General features: G+C 34.3%; 1 protein-coding gene across 6 annotated transcripts in view; it reads right to left on the reverse strand.

Annotated features, from left to right (window-relative positions):
* LOC131437718 (transmembrane ascorbate-dependent reductase CYB561) overlaps nt 1–22,553 on the reverse strand; it is a 267,545-nt gene that overhangs the window by 243,308 nt on the left and 1,684 nt on the right. Inside the window, exon 1 of one of the 6 annotated variants that reach the window (XM_058607242.1) lies at nt 22,493–22,509. The exons of the other annotated variants lie outside the window; for them this stretch is intronic. The gene's annotated coding sequence lies outside the window, so the exon portion shown is untranslated. Of the gene's footprint in view, nt 1–22,492; nt 22,510–22,553 lie in introns of those variants that run through there. 6 annotated transcript variants of the gene reach the window in all.

The raw sequence follows: 22,553 nt of genomic DNA on the forward strand, positions 1-22,553 counted from the left end.
CAGTAAAAACAGTAAAAACAGTAAAAACAGTAGAAACAGTAAAAACAGTAAAAACAGTAAAAACAGTAAAAACAGTATAAACAGTATAAACAGTAAAATCAGTAAAAACAGTAAAACAGTAAAAACAGTAAAAACAGTAAAAACAGTAAGAACAGTAAGAACAGTAAAAACAGTAAAAACAGTAAAAACAGTAAAAACAGTATAAACAGTAAAAACAGTAAAAACAGTAAAAATAGTAAAAACAGTAAAAATAGTAGAAACAGTAAAAACAGTAAAAACAGTAAAAACAGTAAAAACAGTAAAAACAGTAAAAACAGTAAAAACAGTAAAAACAGTAAAAACAGTAAAAACAGTAAAAACAGTAAAAACAGTAAAAACAGTAAAAACAGTACAAACAGTAAAAACAGTAAAAACAGTAAAAACAGTAGAAACAGTAAAAACAGTAGAAACAGTAAAGACAGTAAAAACAGTAAAAACAGTAAAAACAGTAAAAACAGTTAAAACAGTAAAAATAGTAAAAACAGTAAAACAGTAAAAACAGTAAAAACAGTAAAATCAGTAAAAGCAGTAAAAACAGTAAAAACAGTATGAAACAGTAAAAACAGTTTTAAACAGTAAAACCAGTAAAAACAGTGAAAACAGTAGAAACATACAGTTTAATAACGGTGGTTGGTTTACACGCGTTAAATACGACAACGGTTAAACTACAGGTAGAGTCTTGTTGGCATCAACCGTTAAAACGTATAGTCGTGCTGCATAAGAGAACCCTAGTGCTGGGCCAAGCTGGTGAAGGAAACAACAGAGGGCGTTTCCCAAGTTCTACCCATGCCACAGCAAGAGGCACATCGGTGCAGATGCATATCGGTGCAGAGCACACTGCAGTATTGCGAAGATAGAAGAGCATAACTGACACTCTACATTAACTGTTATTTTATATATTGATTTATAATATATTATATTGTATGACATTGTATTATATTATATTAAATTAAAATATATTATACTATATTATGTTATATTATATAATTTTGCAGTATTTAAGTATTATTATTATTATTATTATTATTATTATTATTATTATTATTATTATTATTATTATTATTATTATTATTATTATTATTATTATTATTATTATTATTATTATTATTATTATTATTATTTCTATTGTTTCTATTAGTATTGTTTTTATGATTATTATTATTATTATTACTATCGTTACCATTATTATAATCTTTATCATTATCAGCTACATTTTCATTTCCATACTACACATTTCACTTTACACATATATTATTAAATTGTATCATATTATATTACGTCATATTTTGTGGTATTATATTATATTACATTGTACTATATTATACTATATTATGGTACAATGTTTGGTATTGTTTTATATAGTATTGTAATGCATTTTTTTAATACACAATTATAAGTGTATTATATTGCATTGTGATGTATTACATTTTTATATTTTATGCATAATAATATTTTATTATATTCAGTGTCGTATAGTGACCAAACTGTATTATAATATATTATGGTATATTTTACTATATTATGTCACATAACATTATGATACTATTATATTCATCATAAAATATTATAGTAGACTATAATACACTGTACCATACGATTTTGCATCGTTTTATACTATATTATGTTTTATTGTATTATACTGCCGGAAATTATATTAAAGTGTATTATGTTACATTATATAATACAGGGTCCGGCACTCGAAGTGTAACCAATTGGAAAGGCCATAGGTTCAGTTTGGAAAATTACTTTTACTTAATTCAAAGTACAAAATATGTGGAAATAATACAAAATTCAGAATCAATTCACTTTTGCTCGATATGACCACCTTTTGCCTTGACTTGATGACTTGAGAGAGCGAAGGAGTTGCTTCGTTTGGCCGAATGTGACTTGCAGGTATTTTGGCCCACTCGCGGACAATAACTTTTTTCAGCGCTTCGAGACTGGTGTATCTTTTAGTTCGGACTTTGCTCTCCGAAATGGCCCAAAGAGAATAATCAATTGGATTCGCATCTGGTGAATTCGAGAGCCATTGTGTGGACGTGATGAAGTTCGGAACGTTGTTTTTCAGCCATTCTTGGTTCACTCGAGCTTTGTGAGACGGTGCCGAGTCCTGCTGAAACGTCCATGGTCTGCCACCGAAATGTTTGTCTGCCCACGGCTTCAAAGCAACCTCCAGAATACTTTCCCGATAATATGTCGCATTTACCTTGACGCCAGGCTCGATGAATACGATTGGAGAGCGCCCATCTGCGGTTACAGCGGCCCAAACCATTATCCGTTGCGGGTGCTGCCTCCTGGTGGCCAATCGATGACTCAAATTCTCGTATGAACGGTCGGTCAAGTAAACCCTATCGTTTTGAGAGTTTACGAATTGCTCAATTGGAAAAATTTTCTCGTCAGAAAATACAATGTTCGGAAATTGACCGCTTTCGGCAAAACGAAGCAACTCCTTCGCTCTCTCAAGTCGTCAAGTCAAGGCGGAGGGTGGTCATATCGAGCAGAAGTGAATTGATTCTGAATTTTGTATTATTTTTACACATTTTGTACTTTGAATTAAGTAGGAGTAGTTTTCCAAACTGAATTTGTGGCCTTTTTAATTGGTTACACTTCGAGTGCCGGACCGACGACACGACCAGGCACTCCGAAGGAAAATCGGAATAAAATGTGTTCGTGAGCGGTTTACCGCCAGTTACCGCAAATATAGCGACCCCTTGTTAATGATAAAAATTAAATTCTTAAGCAACACTGTTGTAGTTGCTACAACATAGTTACCAAGGTACCCTAGAAATAAAAATAAACAAATAAATTGAGAAAGTTCGTCTGAATTCGAATATCGCAAGATTGCTTCTGGGAAGTTTTGAAGATTGTTTAAAATATTTCTCATAACAGATTTATAATTTCAGTTTGATCAGATGGTGGTGTTTCGGAAGAGCCTTCAAGCTTTTTAATCGAGTAAGCTTTCAAATATGAATCTCCAGAAAATATACGAAATCTAGCTGTGTATATACCAGATTTCGCTGTGGAGCTCTACATAAACTTCGACTGCGAACTTCACTATCAATTAATTAATTGTTTCCTGATAAGAAATTAAGAGAGTGTGTATAAAACAGCCCAAGAATACGGCCGGTTACTCACTCAAATTGTTATCTGTTCATAGAATAAATATCGATTCTACTATGACACGACCGACCGCAGTAAAATGCCTTTTCTTTTTTTTCAATGAAAAACTAAAAATAGTTGTTGTATTTTACTTTACATCTCGTTCAGGGATGTTCTGTTTGTACAAGTACCGAGTGTTTGAATACGGGTGGATTATCTTAAGTATGACTCGGAAAATTTTTAATTCTGTCATATAAAAAATACTTCTTCACTAAGAATCTGGGTGAAGTTAATCTAAGTCGTCTTAATCGTTTTAATTTTTCGTCATATTTTCCCTGTAAGAGTTTTTATTGATATTTTGTCGAATTGGTAATTATATTCGATAGTATCAATTTCGAATGTAGGGAAGAAAAAGATGCTTTGATTACACCCAAATTGGAGCGAACATAGTCACAGCTACACTACACCGGTGCAGCGCTAAAAACAAAAAACGACATTATATTTCCTCTCCTTTTGATCCTTTTTCTATCTTGACGGCTGTCCACAAACTTGGATTTCTAAGCATAGGCGCATAAGCAAACGATTTTGCAGCCGTTTTTACAAAAAACGTTAGATGGAATATAAGCTAACCATTTATATTAAACCCATAATACATTTATAATTGCAATTTCGTCTTCTTCCTTTGCATTATACAATAGAACCATGGTGAAATACTTATTGATTTGTTTTGTTCTATTTAGTTTTTTTCAATTGAACAACAAACGTAACCAAGGATATTGTTATTCTAGAATCAACAGTTTATCAACCTGGGTTGCCAGTTCCAAACATATTTACCAAAATCTCATTTTGACATTACGAGTTACTGAGGGGTAGTTAAATTTACGATACAGTTTTAAAAGCGAGTGGCAGGTCGTGTCGTCGGCCGGACCCTGTACTATGCTCAAGTATATTGTGAGGGAAGAGGGATGGGAGTGCATCAGGGTATCTTACAAGTGAATGACTGGATGAAGGAGTGAAATGTCAACCCGATTCACAGGGGAAAGCTGTGTGTTTTCCCCAGAAGGTCTGAAATGAGTAAGACGCACCCTTCTAACAAACAAACCATCAGGCAGGTTAAAGCTGGTACAGCGAATTCTTTTATTATATGGCCGGATGTTATTGCTGGAAGGCGCCGGGTCTTTAAAGCCCATTTTGGCCTTCTTAACAGCAGTAATATGAAAGTTATCTGATAATCAAATTCGGATCTACTGTAAGTCTACCTGTATCCACTGGTAATGCCTTGAACTGATGGTGGCGTCACACATACATACATACATACATACATACATACATAAAATTTGTCATCCTGATCGGCTTTTTGTTCCACATTTCAGGAATTGCACGAACTGCAAAAATAAAACAACGGCGACGCAGCTATTTACAGTAGTAATAATCCAAAATGTAGAAAGTGTGAGGCATCCCATTTAGATAATGATAGCAATAAAAAAATTGGAAAATGTATTTATTGTTGAGAGAGTCCTCATGATCTTTCAGTATGCGCTGCATTTCAGTTGCACAAAGACAACATTAAACTTTCTTTATCAGCACGGCCTGAGCGCAAATATGTAGAAATGCTTAAAACTGTCATTGATGCCCCAACCAACCCCCCTCCACCCCCCCCCCCCCCCCCTTTGGAAACCGAAAACATGTTTTCAAATCTAGAGGAGCCAAAAGAATCTGACTCTGACGGAAATAGTGAACATACATCATTTATCACTATCCAAGGGTCAGTTAATAGAAAGATGCTCTCCTCCAAATTACCTAAAACTACATCTAAAATTTCACCTTTGAAAAAAGATCCCGGTGTTAATAAAAAAAAGTTAAAACCGACGACTGTGCCTCCTGGTTTATCAAATTCACAAACCAATCCCGGAGCTAGCCCAGAAAAAGATTATAATCCAGTGGGCTCCATTTTACAGCCACCAATGTAGAATGGATTTTCACAACATTCAATATTGCTGAACCCCTGAAGACCCTCATAACGGCATTCCTTAAAATAACTAGAACTTTTTTGAAGCAGTTATCAGCTCACTGGCCACTTCTTTTAGGGTTACAGTCATTCGATGGACAATTTATCATCGGCCGCAAGTGATGCAATCACTGTTTAGTAGTAAAATTGTGATAAAATTTGATTCATTTAAAGTTATATTGCATAGTCAAAAAATGTGATGCATTTGCTTTGTGCGAAGCATGGCTTACTTCAAACGTAGCCTTAAATTTGAATGACTTTAACATTATACGTCTCGATAGAAACTCTCCGCATGGTGGAGTGCTTCAAGGAATTAAGAAATGCTATTCCTTTTATAGATTAAACATATCTTCGATTTCTAGTATAGAAGTTGTTGTTAGTCAAATAAACACTAAAGGAAAAGACATTTGTATAGCTTCGGTTTATATTCGTTCAAAAACACAAGTTGGACAACGACAACTTAATGAAATGGTTGAGGCCCTTCCTGCTCCAAGATTGATTCTGGAGTATTTCAATTCGTATGTGGGGTTCCGCTTACAATGATAGCAGATCATCTTTAGTATATATTATTTGCGACAATTTTAACATGACAGTATTAAATATGGGTAGCATGACACGGATCCCAACACCTCCTGTACGTCCAAGTGCATTAGATTTATCTCTTTGTTCGACTTCAATTCAACTAGATTTCTCAAGGAAAATACTTCCTAATCTACACGGTAGTGAATATTTACCAATTATCATCACAGTTAGCGATAGCAATTGCATTGCTACTTCAGTTAATATTCCATATGATTTGACAAAAAATATTGACTGGATTAAATACCAAAGTAGTATTTCTAGTATTTTAAATTCAAAGGAAAAGCTCTCCCCACTTTTTTTTTAATTTAAAGACGTTTTTATTCAGGCCTATTTGCGTACAAGCTTTACGTGGCCGATTGAGCCGATTTTTTAAATAAAAAATTTTTTGTATTCGATCTCGTTGTCACCCTTTTTCTAGGGGGAGAGGAGCTTCCATTTTCCTCCTGCGAGGATTGAGGGGCACTTTGTTCGTGGCTCGTCTCGTCGTCCATTGACGCATCGGTGGCGTTGTTGATTTCCGTCTTCTTTTCGTTTTCCTTGTTATTCGCAGTTTTGATTTCGTTGCTAGTTACTGTAGAAGCGCCTTGTTGTACATTGGTTGCAGTTGCTGTTTGGTTAGATGCTGAAGGTGATTTTGAAACAAGAGCACTGCATTCACTAGTTTCCGTTGTTGAGCGGTTGTCCTTGTTTTTGTTTGTTTTGTTTGTTTTCGCAGTTTCAGTGCAAGGTTTGCCGTAGTGTGCAGGTTGTTCACAAAACTGTCATGTAACCAGTTGATTTTCATACGTAATCAGAGTTTTACACGGATGTATTCCATCTTGACCACAAACGATGTAAGATGGAATTGCTTTACGTAGTTTCATACGTACCACTCGCACGCCATTCCGGATACCGGGGATACTTCCCTTTCGATGGAAAGAACTTCACCGTACTGCGACATGTTTTTCCGAACATACCCATCGCTGGTCTGCGGGGGAAGGTCATGCACGCGTACTTCTATTGCATTGTCCACCATGTACACTGGGATTTTATATTTAAAATTGTCATGATCAACACTATGCACCTCATTGTTAACCGAAGCGAATGCAATTGCATCTCTTTCACGTTTGAACCTAATGTACACACAGTTAGACGCCTTGTTGAATTGAATTTCACTTACATTATTAGCGTCTAGATGCATTCGTTCTTTAAGTAAGATTTCAATTTCATTTGCTGCTGGTCTAACTTTGCAGCGCTTGAAATCAATACAAATTGAATTTGGCCTTGTAGGCCAAGTTTCAGGCTTTGTTAAATCATATTTGCCCATTTCGTACACTCTATTGTTCACTACACTGTGTTGTCTTTGTTTCTGTTGTCTCGACCGTAAACGATATGCGACTCTGTCTGATGAGATGTTAGCACGAACTGAGCTCTCCCCACTTGAAGAATATGATTTCCTCGTTTCACCGCAGAACAATCACTAACTAAACGTTTTCCTGGGGCAACGACTAACAGAAGGCCTCCCAACCCCTGGTGGAACAAAGAGTGCTCAGATTCTAAACTCACAAAACAAAATGCTTGCAAGACTCCTCAGAATTTGCAAATATTCATGGTCTTAGAAACCAAGTACAAAAGCATACTTCGGGCCATAAAATGTAGCTATTGGAGACATTTTGTCGAAAAATTGTCAAGAGAAACCTCAATGAGCACTCTTTGCAACACAGCCAGACGAATGAGAAATCGTAACGTGGGAAAAAGAGTGAAGAATACTCGAATCGATGGATATTTGATTTTCCTAGGATAGTTTGCCCAGATTCTGTTCATACGCACGGCATTATTCGGGAATCTCTTCTGTAGCACTCTTGTCACAATAACTGAATTGTACAGAATTAAATTCAACTTGGTGAGAAATTTGCCCGACCTCTCAAGAAGACGTTCATTGGAATTGTTCAACAAGTTTCTTGAGCAAAACATGTTGTCTGATACTCAGTTTGGTTTCCGTAGAAATAAAGGGACGAATGATTGCCTTACATTGCTTTCGTCTGACAACCAAATTGCCTTCGCTCAAAAACAATAGATGGCATCTGTATTTTTGGACATAAAAAGAGCATTTGATTCAATTTCCATTGATATTTTTTCAGACAAGCTTCACCAACATGGACTTTCAGCGGTTATAAATAATTATTTGCACAATCTTTTGTCAGAGAAGCGCATACATTTTCACATGGCGATTTGGTAACATTCAGAGTTTGCTACATGGGTCTCTCATACTATCAAACTTGAGCGAATTCAGTATCGTTGTTTGCGAATTGACTTAGGCTGTCAATATGTCAATATGTCATATGTCACAGGAAATCAACCCTTCAAGATATATTTCTATCCGTGTCAGCCTCCTCAATGTCCCTGATTCAACTTTATTTTTCTTCACATAAATGCAGCACGAAGTTTGTGGAATCCCGGATCACTTACGCTCAATTGAAATTTTAGAAAATATTTTCAAGTAAGTTCAGGCATATTGACTCTGAGAAAATGTTTTACACGGACGGATCGCGAATTGAAGAAGCGACAGGGTTTGGTATGTTCAACAATAATGTTTCGGCCTCATTCAGGCTTCAAGAACATACATCTGTTTGTATAGCAGAGTTATCAGCAGTTCATTATAGTTTGAGTGTAATCGTCACATTATCTCCAAACCATTATTTTCTCTTCACTGATTGTCTGAGTTCAATTGAAGCCATTCGCTCGAACGCTGCTGGCAAGAATCAACCGTTTTTCTTAGGGCAAAATGAAACAGTACCTGAACGATATATTGAATAATGATTATCAAATCACTATAGTCTGGGTCCCGGCTCATTGCTCCATTCCAGACAATGAAAGAGCCGATATTGTAGTCAAACGTTGTGCTATTGAGGGTGAGATTTACGAGAGACCGATTGCTTTCAACGAATTCTATAGCGCGCCTCGCCAAAGAACACTTGGCAGCTGGCAAGCTTCTTAGGATAAAGATGATCTGGTCGGTGGATGCACTCAATTATTCCTAAAATATCGACAAAGGTATTGTTTAGGGGCCTGGATATGAGTAGGGATTTCATTAGTGTGATGTCCAGACTAATGTCCAATCACTACACGTTAGACGCACATCTCTTTCGAATTGGACTCTCCGAGACTAATCATTGTGCTTATGGTAGCGCTTCGCCGTGGTCAAGTGAAGTTCGCTGCCTATCCCGGGGTTTCACGCACTTCACCCAAAACTACGAGAGAAAGGGGAAGAAAACGGAAATTCCAAGAACCAACAGATATATAATTATTTAGAAGATCTCAGACATTTGTTACAGAAATAATAAGACAGTTAACGTAAAAAAATGTAATACAATAACAGTTCCAGTGGAAAAGTTTAAAGTGTCTGTTAAAAACACCCGTAAGAGGCACACCGAGAATTAGCTACTTAAGCAATCTTCAGTAAAATTATTTTTTATCTTTGGGCCCCTCCCGAAACGAAATCCTGGGTACGGGCCTGCCGCGATATTGATCATGTCGTTTGGACGTGCGTGAAGTATAGTGATTTCAGATCTCAACTAATAAATTCCTCACGTATCCAAGGTAGACTATCCAATGTCCCAGTTCGAGACATTGTTGCTTTTCGTAACCTTCCATACTTGAAACTTCTTTAATATTTCATAAAGACAATTGGAGTTTCAATTTGATAATTGACCCTTTTTAGACTTAGTCCATTAGTCCAACTGCGTCCATTAGTTCAGCTAATAGCTCAATTTGGATAGAAATTATGAAATGACACCAACAAACTCGAAACAGTTTATGAAACTATTAACAAAATGTATAAAAATAACATCCTATTTTATAGTTTATAGCAGTTAATACGTTGGTTCAAATAATATTCGTGTGTAGTTTTAATAATAAATGACAAAATACTTAATACGATATTTAAAAAAAAAATAGGAGGAATGTGTTTTATTAAATTCAAATCGCTGTGACTATATTAGAATTATATTAGGATAAGATTTCTATGTAAAAGTGATGCTACGGCGAAGAAAAAGTTATGTAAACTGCCTTAAAACGTATTTATGAAAAAAAAAAACAACAGATTCATCACAATGAAAGTTGAAAAAGTTTGTGCCGTCACTAACACATTCAATTACGTCGGAAATGCTTTCTCGCAATGCGAAAATGAAAGTATTGACGTAGATAGCGTTGCCATTATTCCAGATATACCAGATAGATATAGATTTTTCTCGTTTCGACATACACAAACCAGATTTTTTGCCAGATTTAACAAATTTTACCAGATTTTGTCAGATCTCACCTGATCTTTACCCTTTTTGTCTGTAGACCATAGGTAGTGAGGCCTGTTTTTTTGCTCACTGAAAATGAAGCCCGGTCAAAATTTCCATGTACATAGAAACAGACAAATCCAGATAAATTTTTGAGTCAGATACAGATGTTTGAAAAAATATCATGACAACTCTGGACGTAGAACACATCTTTATACTAGTATGGGTGTCGCTTCGAAATATGCTGTGCGAAACAGGATTGCCACATATACAGATTTATCTGTATTTTATTTCTCCTGAAAAATACAGATTTAGAAGCCTATTCCCACTATTCCGGGACGACCGGGACGGGACCATCCAGGACGTTTTTTTTCCTCATCGACGATGACTGAGATGCCGGTGTGTGCATGTATTGGAATTCCGGATCCGGGATAAAATCCATTTGGTTGCCACCGATATTCCTCGCCGAGTTTTTCCCGGCACCGACGGCTTATGTAGGATTAAAAATAGATAGGTAAATTCTATTTGTTTCAATAATAGACTGAGGGCAGTAAATTTACCAAATGCATTAAATACAGAAACGTGTAACATATTTTCAAATATAGCAACTGGCCACAGATTTCCTTTGCAAGAATACAGATAATAGCACACTCGCACGTTAAAAATCTCGATAATTTTGTTATATGGTAATGGATTTTGTCAGTATCAAGAACAAATTTTCTTATGTGCAGGGGCGGCAGGTTCCATAAAACATTGGGGGCACAACCAATTATTGCTACAGATCAGTAAATTTTGCTATATATAAAACGTTTTTATAAGGGAAACGGAGAGGATAGAGCAAATAAAAAGCAACTATGTATGCGAGTTTAGTTTCTCATCCGAATGTTGTGATACGATATTTTCCTTGCTCTTCCAGTAATAACCAATATTCGAAAGTGGTAGATTATTACACATTTCACGTTATAGTAAATTAGTTTAAAACTTTTAGTAACTTAGTTAAGAAATATGAACGATTACGGAGACGAATTACGGGGATAACAGTTTATTCAAGTTGCCAAATTATATCACTCCAATAAATCTTCTGGAGGGGCAATCAGTGCTTTGACCACCACCCCTCCCCCTTGTTACCACCCTTCTTATGTGTAATGTACTCCAAGAAGTTACAAATTGGTCATTACAGAAACAGACTTCATCCTCTACCTAGAATACTACTACCCTTTCTGAGAATGCTGGAATATATGATCTTTAATTTTTAAAATTTTATTTTAAGATTTGTAGAAATTCGATACATGGTGACAGCAATGTTTCATCATAACATAACTAGTTACGAAATAGTTATTTAGGTTTCCAATCATAACATCTTTGTGTCATATTGAATTAAACATAATTTATAAGCTATCGTTACTTAATCCAAACATATCTTTAATCATAACTATGCTTCTAGCTACTAGTTGAAAATAAGTTTATTTGACTTCAATAGTAGCAAGCCGTAACTAGTTTTGATACCACTTAGCCCAACTGTGTTGCAACAAGAGCACGAACATGTTTTTTATGTTATACTGGTTAAAACAAGGTGACAGCAGTGTTTCTTTATAACGTAAACATTGAACTAACTATCATTGTAAATTATCGTTACTTGATTCTAACATATCTTTAATTAAAGCTATGTTTTTAGCTACTAGTTGGAAATAGGTTTATTTTCCGTTGTGAAACCATTATAAATACGTTAACGTATATGTGAATCGTTACTGTGAATTGATATAGCAATAACTTAGATATTATAAGATTATAACATAATATCTTCATTGATTCAGATAGTTATCGGTAGGTTTTCCCAACGTTAAGATAACGAAAATGCAAACAAAACAACTTTTCTTGGCTTGAATATGGCGAACACAATATGAAACGTAAATAAAACCAGAATATTACTTTTTTCAAAACTACTTTTTGCCGAAAAAAGTGAAAGGTAGAATAGTCAATTTTGTTCTATGCACTGTCATAAACACGAAGAAAATAATATAGGGATTGAACATAGATTGTGATAATATTATAATTCTCATGATATATGAATATAAAATGATGAGAAATCACTCTACTTGGAATAATTTTGAGCATTCTGGTCATAGGGTTATTTTGTTGTTCATGTTTTTAATTGGAAACCTAAATAACTATTTCGTAACTAGTTATGTTATGATGAAACATTGCTGTCACCATGTATCGAATTTCTACAAATCTTAAAATAAAATTTTAAAAATTAAAGATCATATATTCCAGCATTCTCAGAAAAAACACTGATTGTCCCTCCAGAAGATTTATTGGAGTGATATAATTTGGCAACTTGAATAAACTGTTATCCCCGTAATTCGTCTCCGTAATCGTTCATATTTCTTAACTAAGTTACTAAAAGTTTTAAACTAATTTACTATAACGTGAAATGTGTAATAATCTACCACTTTCGAATATTGGTTATTACTGGAAGAGTAAGGAAAATATCGTACAGATATTGATTTTGATTTTTGATTTTGATTGAAGGCGCATAAAAAACAGTTAAGTAAAATTGAATTTCGCTCGACAGTTTTTGGATCGTTGTGAAATTTGTACCTTGTATCAAGTTTGTGATTTAAAGTACTCTTCTGCTTTTTTATTGATGATAGAAAAGTATTCTGGATTCATTCAATGTTTATTTTATCGATGGTGACTAAGTTTCAACTAGTTCACTTGAAAACAAGTTATTTTCAAGTTATGAAAAGATAAGTTATTTCAGTATGGCATTACAACGTAACGACAACTTATTTTTAGCCGACTTAACAACTAGTAGAAACTGCGCTTTTTGAGTCATGCAAGTGGTTAGATGTTAGTAACAATCACTCAAATATCAGGTTGCAAACTAGTCACAAACAAGCTAGTGTAACAAAAATTGTTACTTGGGTACTCACATCCAGTCCCCTGAACCATGCCTTTGTCGACATTTTAGGAATAATTGAGTGCATCCACTGACCCAGATCATCTTTATCCCAAGAAGCTTGCCAGCTGGCAAGTGTTATTTGACGAGACGCGCTATAGAATTCGTTGAAAGCAATCGGTCTCTCATGAATTTCACCCTCAATAGCACCACGTTTGGCTAAAATATCGGCTCTTTCATTGCCTGGAATGGAGCAATGAGCCGGGACCCAAATTGTTGTGATTTGATAATTATTGTTCAATATGTCGTTCAGGCACTGTTTTATTTTGCCCAAGAAAAATTGTTCATTTTTTCCAGCAGCAATTGAACGAATGGTTTCAATTGCACGCAGATTATCTGTGAAGAGAAAATAATGGTTTGGAGATAATGTGACGATTACATTCAAACTATAATGAACTGCTGTTAACTCTGCTATATAAACAGATGCAGGTTCTTGAAGCCTAAATGAAGCCGAAACATTATTGTTGAATATACCAAACCCAGTAGCCTCTTCAATTCGTGATCCGTCCGTGTAAAACATTTTCTCAGAGTCAATATGCCCGAACTTACTTAAAAATATTTATGGGATTTCCATCGAGCGTAGGTGTTCCGGAATTCCACGCACTTCGCGCTGCATGGATGTGTCGAAAAATAGAGTTGAGTCAGGGACATTTAGGAGGCTGACACGGATAGGAATATATCTTGAAGGGTTGATTTCCTGTGACATAAGGTTAAAATATACTTTCATGAATCTTGTTTGAGATTGAAGCTCAACTAGCCTTTCGAAGCTATTAATAACTAGGAGATTCAGTAGCTCACTTCTTATTAGCAGTCACGACGAAAGCTCCCAAAAACGATCCTTCAATAGAAGAACTCCCGCCAGAACTTCAAGACTCATTGTATGTGTCGAATGCATGCAGCCTAAAGCAATTCGCAAACAACGATATTGAATTCACTCTAATTTGATAATATGAGAGTTTGCAGCGGAACAAAAGCAAACGCATCCATATTCCATCACTAAAAGTATCGTTGTCTGATACAATTTCATTAGATCTTCCGGATGAGCACCCCACCAAGATTTACTCTTTGTTGGCATTTTGTTATCAGAAACTTAATGTGTCCTCCCCACGTGCATTTGGAATCAAACCACACCCCAATGTATTTGAAAATCAAAACCTGTTGGATCATTCTTTTCATCATATGAAGCTGAAGCTGCGCGGGATCATTGTTTCTTGAAAAGACGACCAGCTCTGTTTTCTCCGCAGAGAATTCGACACCCAGATGCACAGCCCAATCGGACAAGTTATCTAAGGTATCTTGCAATGGTTTATGCAGATCAATAGCTTTGGGTCTACTACACCACTACACCATCATCTGCCAATTGTCTTAGTGTTCATGGGGTTACTAGACAGCTGTCAATGTCATTCACGTAAAAATTATGAAGGAGTGGACTGAGGCATGAGCCTTGCAGTAGACCCATGTAGCTAATTCTGAATGTTGCCAAATCGCCATGTGAAAAATGCATGCGTTTCTCTGACAAAAGGTTGTGCAAATAATTATTTATAACCGCTGGGAGTCCATGTTGTTATAGCTTGTCTGAAAGCACATCAATAGAAACTGAATCAAATGTTCCTTTAATGTCTAAAAATACAGATGCCATTTGTTACAAGACATGAGTGCTATGGAAAATTCCATCATTGAAAAGGGGCTATCAATGGAAGCATTATTTGGAAAAGACTCCCTAATAATGCTGTGCGTAGGAACAGAATCTGGACAAACTTTCCTCGCAAAATCAAATATCCATCGGTTCGAGTATTCCTCACTCTCATTTCCTACGTTACGATTCCTTATTCGTCTGGCCGTATTCCAAAGAGTGCTCATTGAGGTTTCTCTTCACAAACCTTCGACAAAATGTCTCCAATAGCTACATTTCTTGGCCCGAAGTATGCTCTTGTACTTGGTTTCTAAAGTCAAGAATTTTTCAAAATTCCTCCTCCTCGTTTCAAAAACGTCTTGAAAGCATTTTGTTTCGCGTGTTTAGCATCTGAGCATTCTTTGTCCCACCAAGGCACAGTGGTTTGAATCGACAAAAACGTGAACTTAATTCTCTAGCTGCTAAACCGTTGATCCGATATACATAGTTCCTTTGGAGAACTCATTCACAAAAATATATCTCGTGATTTGATCACAATAAAAAATGTGCAAAGCCTACTACGATAAAAGTTCATTTCAACAACTTTATTCCCCTACGAGATAGAAAAATGATGTCTTCTACAAAGTTTTAGAACTTCTAACGAGAAAAAACTTTGCCGAAGAAGCTAAAGGTCTAACGCATATAGTTTCGGATATATGAAGCATTTTCTTTTGAAACCACTTAAAATCAATGTTTTGTGCATAACTTTTTTCGCAATTACTTTCAGTGTCTACTATGTTCGAGACAATTACTAAAAACGTAAAATTACACATTTTTGTTGAAGACTGTGTACGGTTTGGCTTTTTGCCTAAAAAGTTATTTAACATTTAAACTTTTCTATACACTAATTTTAACTATTAATAGGAAGTAGGGTCGCAGACCAAATGGCACATACATATACTTTTTGGAAAGTTTAAATCAAGTAATATAAAGATACGAAGTGTGTAGCGTGGCCTTTTTAAATTGAGTGAATGAGAGAACAAAATATAGAGTGCTTTTTTGATTATTTTCTTAGGAAAAACGTACATCAATAAAATTGTTTATCTTCATATCACGCGTTATTTGTGATATCGACCGAGTTACCTTTAGGCAAAAACTTTTGCAAGAAATTGCAGTCCAGGTATATAAAATAGAGCATTTGTTTTAACACTTTTTTTACTAAAATGACTACTTTTTGTTTATTAAAAAGAGCTTTGCAGGAAATGTTAAAACATTGGAATGTAACGTATGTAACGTTGAACCACTCACGCATTTTATTGTAATATTATCATCGACCAAATGCTTCACACAGAAAGAAATAATGAAATTTACACGACATGTAAATCAGTATTAGCAGGGAATAGACATGGGTTGAATCGAATATTTCATTGAAACCCATCATCGATGCAAAAATAAATTGGATTGCATTGAATTTTAAATAAATAGAATTGTATCTTTCAATTAACGCTTAGTTTTGTGATTGAATTGTATTTAAACGTACAGAATTGTGGAGTAATTTTATGTTTAATTGTCTGCTCCAAATATGTGCATGAAAATAGATGTAAATTCACAAAATATTTTTATCTGTGCAGTATTTGTATTATCAACCAACTCTTTTGTGTTCTTATAAATAATATGCAGCGCTGCTCTCACCAACACCAACAGTGCATGTTTGGAGCAGAAATTTAATATAAAGTTACTTCACTGTGCTTCATTTTTCAATATACATTAAAAGTAAAACTGAACGTTAATATAAATAAACGGTCATATTCATTGAAATTAATGTATTCCAATTTAGTTTTACATCGAATCGAATTTTGAATCGAATTTTTTATTCAACTGATGTCCATTTCATAGTACTATTTATTTAGAAATCGTGAGAATTTCATTATTTTTTTTCAGTGTATGGTGTATTCATAAGAACTTATTTCGTAGAATGACATGATGTTACAAAAAGGATTCAGCCTTTCAAGCAGGCTACACACTTCCGGTGAAACCCTCAACGAGTGAACACGTCGTATCATGTTAGTGCGGTGCAAATTCGAGTATTTCGCGAGAAAGAAAGGTTTTTCATCCGTACTTCGGTGACTCCACGTTGTCACATAGCGAGGGTTTCACTTGTAGTCCAGTGAAAAGAAAGTCCATTGGACTATAAACGAAAACTAACTGGCAATATAGCTAAATCGCTGTGCCATCAATCGGCGTCATCTCAAGTGAGGTGACGCCACCAGAAGTGAAGAAGAAGAAGAAGCAGGCTACACTTACACATTTCAACACATAAAAGTTAATCTCAGAAGACTTAAATTTAAACGATGTTTTAGGCGTACTGGAACACCCAAACGATTTACGGATTTACGGAGATTTACGAACCTTATATATGTATGTATGTATGCTTACACACTCACTCGTTTGCGTATATGTGTATATATTTATACATATAAATGATCGCTTTGACTTCACCAATATTTATATGTATTAAGAAATACAAATATTTGCACACATGCGTACGTATATCAATACATATATACATATATACGTTACGTAAATGGAGGTTTGGGTGTAATGATGTAAGATATCATCCTTGAAATGAATTGGATTGGAATGAAATGAACGGATAAGGAATATTCTATTAAAAGAATAAGTAAAACTATTATTTTTAAGAACACAAAAGAGTTGGTTGATAATACAAATGCTGGAGCATTTGGTCGATGATAATATTACAATAAAATGCGTGAGTGGTTCAACGTTACATACGTTACATTCCAATGTTTTAACATTTCCTGCAAAGCTCTTTTTAATAAACAAAAAGTAGTCATTTTAGTAAAAAAAAGTGTTAAAACAAATGCTCTATTTTATATACCTGGACTGCAATTTATTGCAAAAGTTTTTGCCTAAAGGTAACTCGGTCGATATCACAAATAACGCGTGATATGAAGATAAATAATTTTATAGATGTACGTTTTTCCTAAGAAAATAATCAAAAAAGCACTCTATATTTTGTTCTCTCATTCACTCAATTTAAAAAGGCCACGCTACACACTTCGTATCTTTATTCAAGAAATTGTTTGGTTTGGGCTTGTTCTGCGGCCTCCAGAATCGAACAAACGAGGAAGTCATATTCTTCAAGTGGGGGAAGCTCTTCCATTGAAGTTAAGACACTTGAAATATTACTTTGGTATTTAATCCAGTCAATATTTTTTGTCAAATCATATGGAATATTAACTGAATTAGCAATGCCTTTGTTACTGCTAATTGAGATGATGATTGGTAAATGATCGCTACCGTGTAAATCAGGATATACTTTCCAGGTGCAATCTAGTCGAATTGAAGTCGAACAAAGAGATAAATCTAATGCACTTGAACGTGCAGGAGGTCTTGGGATCCGTGTCATGCTACCCATATTTAGTACCGTCATGCTAAAATTGTCGCAAGTATTATATATTAGAGATGATCTGCTATCATTGTAAACAGAACCCCACATCATTCCGTGCGAATTGAAATCTCCTAAAATCAAACGTGGCGCACCGAAGCAATGCAAATATCTTTTCCTTTAATGTTTATTTGACAAGCAACAACTTCTGTACTAGAAGTAGATGGAATGCTTAATTTATAAAAGGAATAACATTTCTTAATTCCTAAAAGCACTCTGCCATACGGGGAGTCTCTATAGAGACGTATAATGTTAAAGTCATTAAAATTTAAGGCTATGTTTGATGTAAGCCATGCTTCACACAAAGCAAATACATCACATTTTTGACTATGCAACAAAACTTTAAATGAATCAAGTTTTGGTATAATGCTTCGACAATTCCACTGTAGGACAGTGATTGAATCATTTGCGCGGATGATAAATTATCCATCGAATGATACACCTAAAAGAGCTGGCCATTGAGCTGATAACTGTTTCAAAAAAGTTCTAGCTATTGTAAGGAATGCCGTTATGATGGTCTTTAGAGGTTCAGAAATTTTGAATGCTGCGAAAATCCATTCTACAATTTCCGAAAACTTCAGTAATCCTGTTGGTGGATGTGAAACGGAGCCCACTGGATTATTGTCTTTTCTTGTGCTAGTTCCTGGATTGGTTTGTGAATTTGACAAACCAGGAGGCACCAGTTTTTGGTTTTAAATTTGGCTTTTTAGCTTTAACACGGGGATCTTTTTTTGAAGGTGTAATTTTAGTTGTCTTTTTTGGTATTTTGTGGTTTGTTAATCTCCTCTTAACAGACCCTTGAGGAGTGACAACCGATGTATCTTCACTATTTCCGTCAGAGTCAGATTCCTCTGGCTCCGCAAGATTTGAAAAACCATTTTCGGTTTCCAAAGGGGAGACATCTATAACCGTTTTCAGCATTTCTGCATGTGTGCGCTTAGACAACAACGCTAGGCAACGCAGATCCGCATATGTTACTCGAAACGAATCTGAGGGACGACAAGACTTAATACCATCGACAATAGATGCTGAGTTCAATTGCTTGCACTCGAGTATCTTAACTCCCTCAAGCAAGGAGTTTTTAAAACGACCAACTCCATTTTTAAGTAAATCATTGGCTGTCAGACTTGCTTTAGTCATAACACCGTCAATTTCCACCTCCTTCGATGGAATGTAAACTCTATATTCAACAGCAAATAATAACAGGTTACAATATCGTTTGCCTGTTTCAAGTCGTTAACAACAACTAGAATTTTATCTCTATTAATTTTACAGATTTCTTTACCTTCAGAGAAATGTTATGTCAAATCCTTTATAATTTGCATCAAATTTAAAATCTTTTCTCTTTTTCGTAGATAGACTATCCATGGCCCTGTGGATAACGTTTAGCCCTTGGAGTATTTAAGCTCTTACTAGTATCCGGAATCATTAACATTAATTGTTTTTTTTTGTAAATTAATAATATCAAAATGAAAACTGATTTTAGTAAAATTTCAGTTATAAGAAAAAAATTAAATTAAATCTACCTTGTTGCTGTTGTCTCTGTTCCTCTATCGTAAAGAACGACGGGAAACTCATCCAACGATTTCCAATTCTGGCACCTGGTAGACCAGCACTGGGTTGCTTTAGCACCTCTGTGCCTTTGCACCCCTTCGTCTTCGCACCTTTATGCGATGGCACCTCTGTGACTCGTCACTTCTATGCGCTCGCACCTCTGTGTCTCTACACCTCTGTGCGTATGAACGGGATGGCCTTTGTTGCTAGCTTTCCAGTCGGGAAACGCCCCGAATATTGCCTTTGTTATGAGCAGATTAGTTACCTGAAGCTTAGAATTGTCTCGGTAGCAGCCGTTAACTCACGAGCCAGTACAATCGAAACACAACCTCTTCGCTTGAATGGTTTTTACTGAATCTGTCAGAATGTTTGATGTAACTTATCCGTACTTTAGTGTAGGTGCATCGTTCCAAATTCTAGTAGTGAAGAAGGGAAATGCTTGCACAATTCATACAATCTTTACACACTCGATCAACTAACTGATATTCGGAGGTGTGAAGGAAGCGTGCCAATTTTATTCGTATTTACAACATCTAGTTATGTCTCTGACATTATTTTGGGAGAAAAACCATGAAGTAAAAATCAACAATTTCTTTGATCATGTGCATAGAAATTTATCTTTTGTTTGCTTAATGGTTATGTTTGCTTTTGAATTCAAGTATAATAATAACTGATAATCTTTTTGTATAAAAATATCTAACATTTATTTAAAAATGTAAAAAACGCATATTAACGTTTCCTATACCTGCGGCGGCTATATATATATATATATATATATATATATATATATATATATATATATATATATATATATATATATATATATATATATATATATATATATATATATATATATATATATATATATATATATATATATATATATATATATATATATATATATATATATATATATATATATATATATAAACATATATATATATATATATATATATATATATATAAATATATATATATATATATATATATATATATATATATAATATATATATATATATATATATATATATATATATATATATATATATATATATATATATATATATATATATATATATATATATATATATATAGTAGGCTTTTGTTTAGTTTGAAGTTTTAATGCAAGATTTATTATGTAGCATTGAAGACAGCTACAAGTATTTATTAATATGAAAAATGTTACTTGGGAAGTGAGATAACTCAAACTAATATTGTTAAAAATTGTTTATAAGAAGCATACCGTATATAGTCGAATCAACTGCAGTGATATTATTCGGACCACCGCTGAATATTAATATAATTGTAGACTGAATCCGGCTGAAATGCCACACCTTTCATAAAATCGATATTTCTTCAGAACTATTAACCGAATCCGAACTTATTGTTTTTATAAGTTGAAGGATCTTACTAACTGTTGAAAATGGTTTTAAGTAACAAAATTGTTCTTGATATATATATATATATATATATATATATATATATATATATATATATATATATATATATATATATATATATATATATATATATATATATATATATATATATATATATATATATCCTTCAACTTATAAAAACAATAAGTTCGGATTCGGTTAATAGTTCTGAAGAAATATCGATTTTATGAAAGGTGTGGCATTTCAGCCGGATTCAGTCTACAATTATATTAATATTCAGCGGTGGTCCGAGTAATATCACTGCAGTTGATTCGACTATATACGGTATGCTTCTTATAAACAATTTTTAACAATATTAGTTTGAGTTATCTCACTTCCCAAGTAACATTTTTCATATTAATAAATACTTGTAGCTGTCTTCAATGCTACATAATAAATCTTGCAATAAAACTTCAAACTAAACGAAAGCCTACTAAAAATCTCTATAAGAGCATGTTCCTGCCAAGTGGGCCATAAGGTTTATCGTGAAGAATCAGCATAAACTTGCGTTAAATCTCCAAATTCAAGAAAATTTCGAAACCAGTTTCACGATCAACATTAGATTTATTCGGATGGAATGATTTCTGCTATGAATAAACTGTCATGTTGATAATATTTGTCTTGAGTATGTGTGTGTCATGTGTGCTTTGAGTGCAATGAGTGAAAATATATAAAATTTTAATTACGAGTTTGAGGCTTTTTCCAAACGTAAAAGCTCCATGCGCTTTTATTTTTATCATGAATGTATGGATAAAAATTAGAATTATAACTCATCACCTTGAAATAAATGCGGCCTTTGCGAAAGACTCCATGATTTATGAAAAAATATTTTTTGTGATTCATCGTCATTTTGTATAAATCTATTTCGTGGCGTCAAAACTTGTACATACGTTCTGAAAAAAGTCCATCATATTTCCTGGTTTTTGCCTTCCGAAGTTTATTTGATGTCAAGAAAAGCTACGGTATAGAACATCATAATGGCGGTCATGAAATTTTCTATGATGAAAATTACACTAAACCTAAGATACAATAAATCAGATAGCCCACAACAAATGTGTCATAAATGTACTTTAGAACCCTCAAATTTGCTCTGAGTGAAATTGTCATGCAATGAACACGCACAATCAAAATTAGATTTATGAAAGAATTGAAGTGACAATAATGTTTCTAAGAAGATGTTTGACAGTAATGTTAAGAGTATATGAATGGTTTTATTCTTGTACAAATTGTTTTATTTTTAGTCCCATTGTTAGTCTGGCTAAAGGGTTTCATAGAAGCTTTGAAAACTATGATATTACTTATCAAAAGAGACACTTATTATAGTTGTCATAAAACAGGCTGTGATTGCAAAATCAATTACAAAATTGTTATAAATTATTATCAGAACCGTAAGGCATTCGAATTGTTACTTGGGGTGAGATGACGCCGATAAATGGCATAGCAAACTCAGGTTATATTACCAGTTAACAGTCAAATGGACTTATTTTTCACTGAAACCAGGTAAACCCTCGCTGTGTTGAA

The sequence above is a fragment of the Malaya genurostris genome, chromosome 3 (assembly GCF_030247185.1).
Source record: "Malaya genurostris strain Urasoe2022 chromosome 3, Malgen_1.1, whole genome shotgun sequence".
Lineage (NCBI taxonomy): Eukaryota > Metazoa > Arthropoda > Insecta > Diptera > Culicidae > Malaya > Malaya genurostris.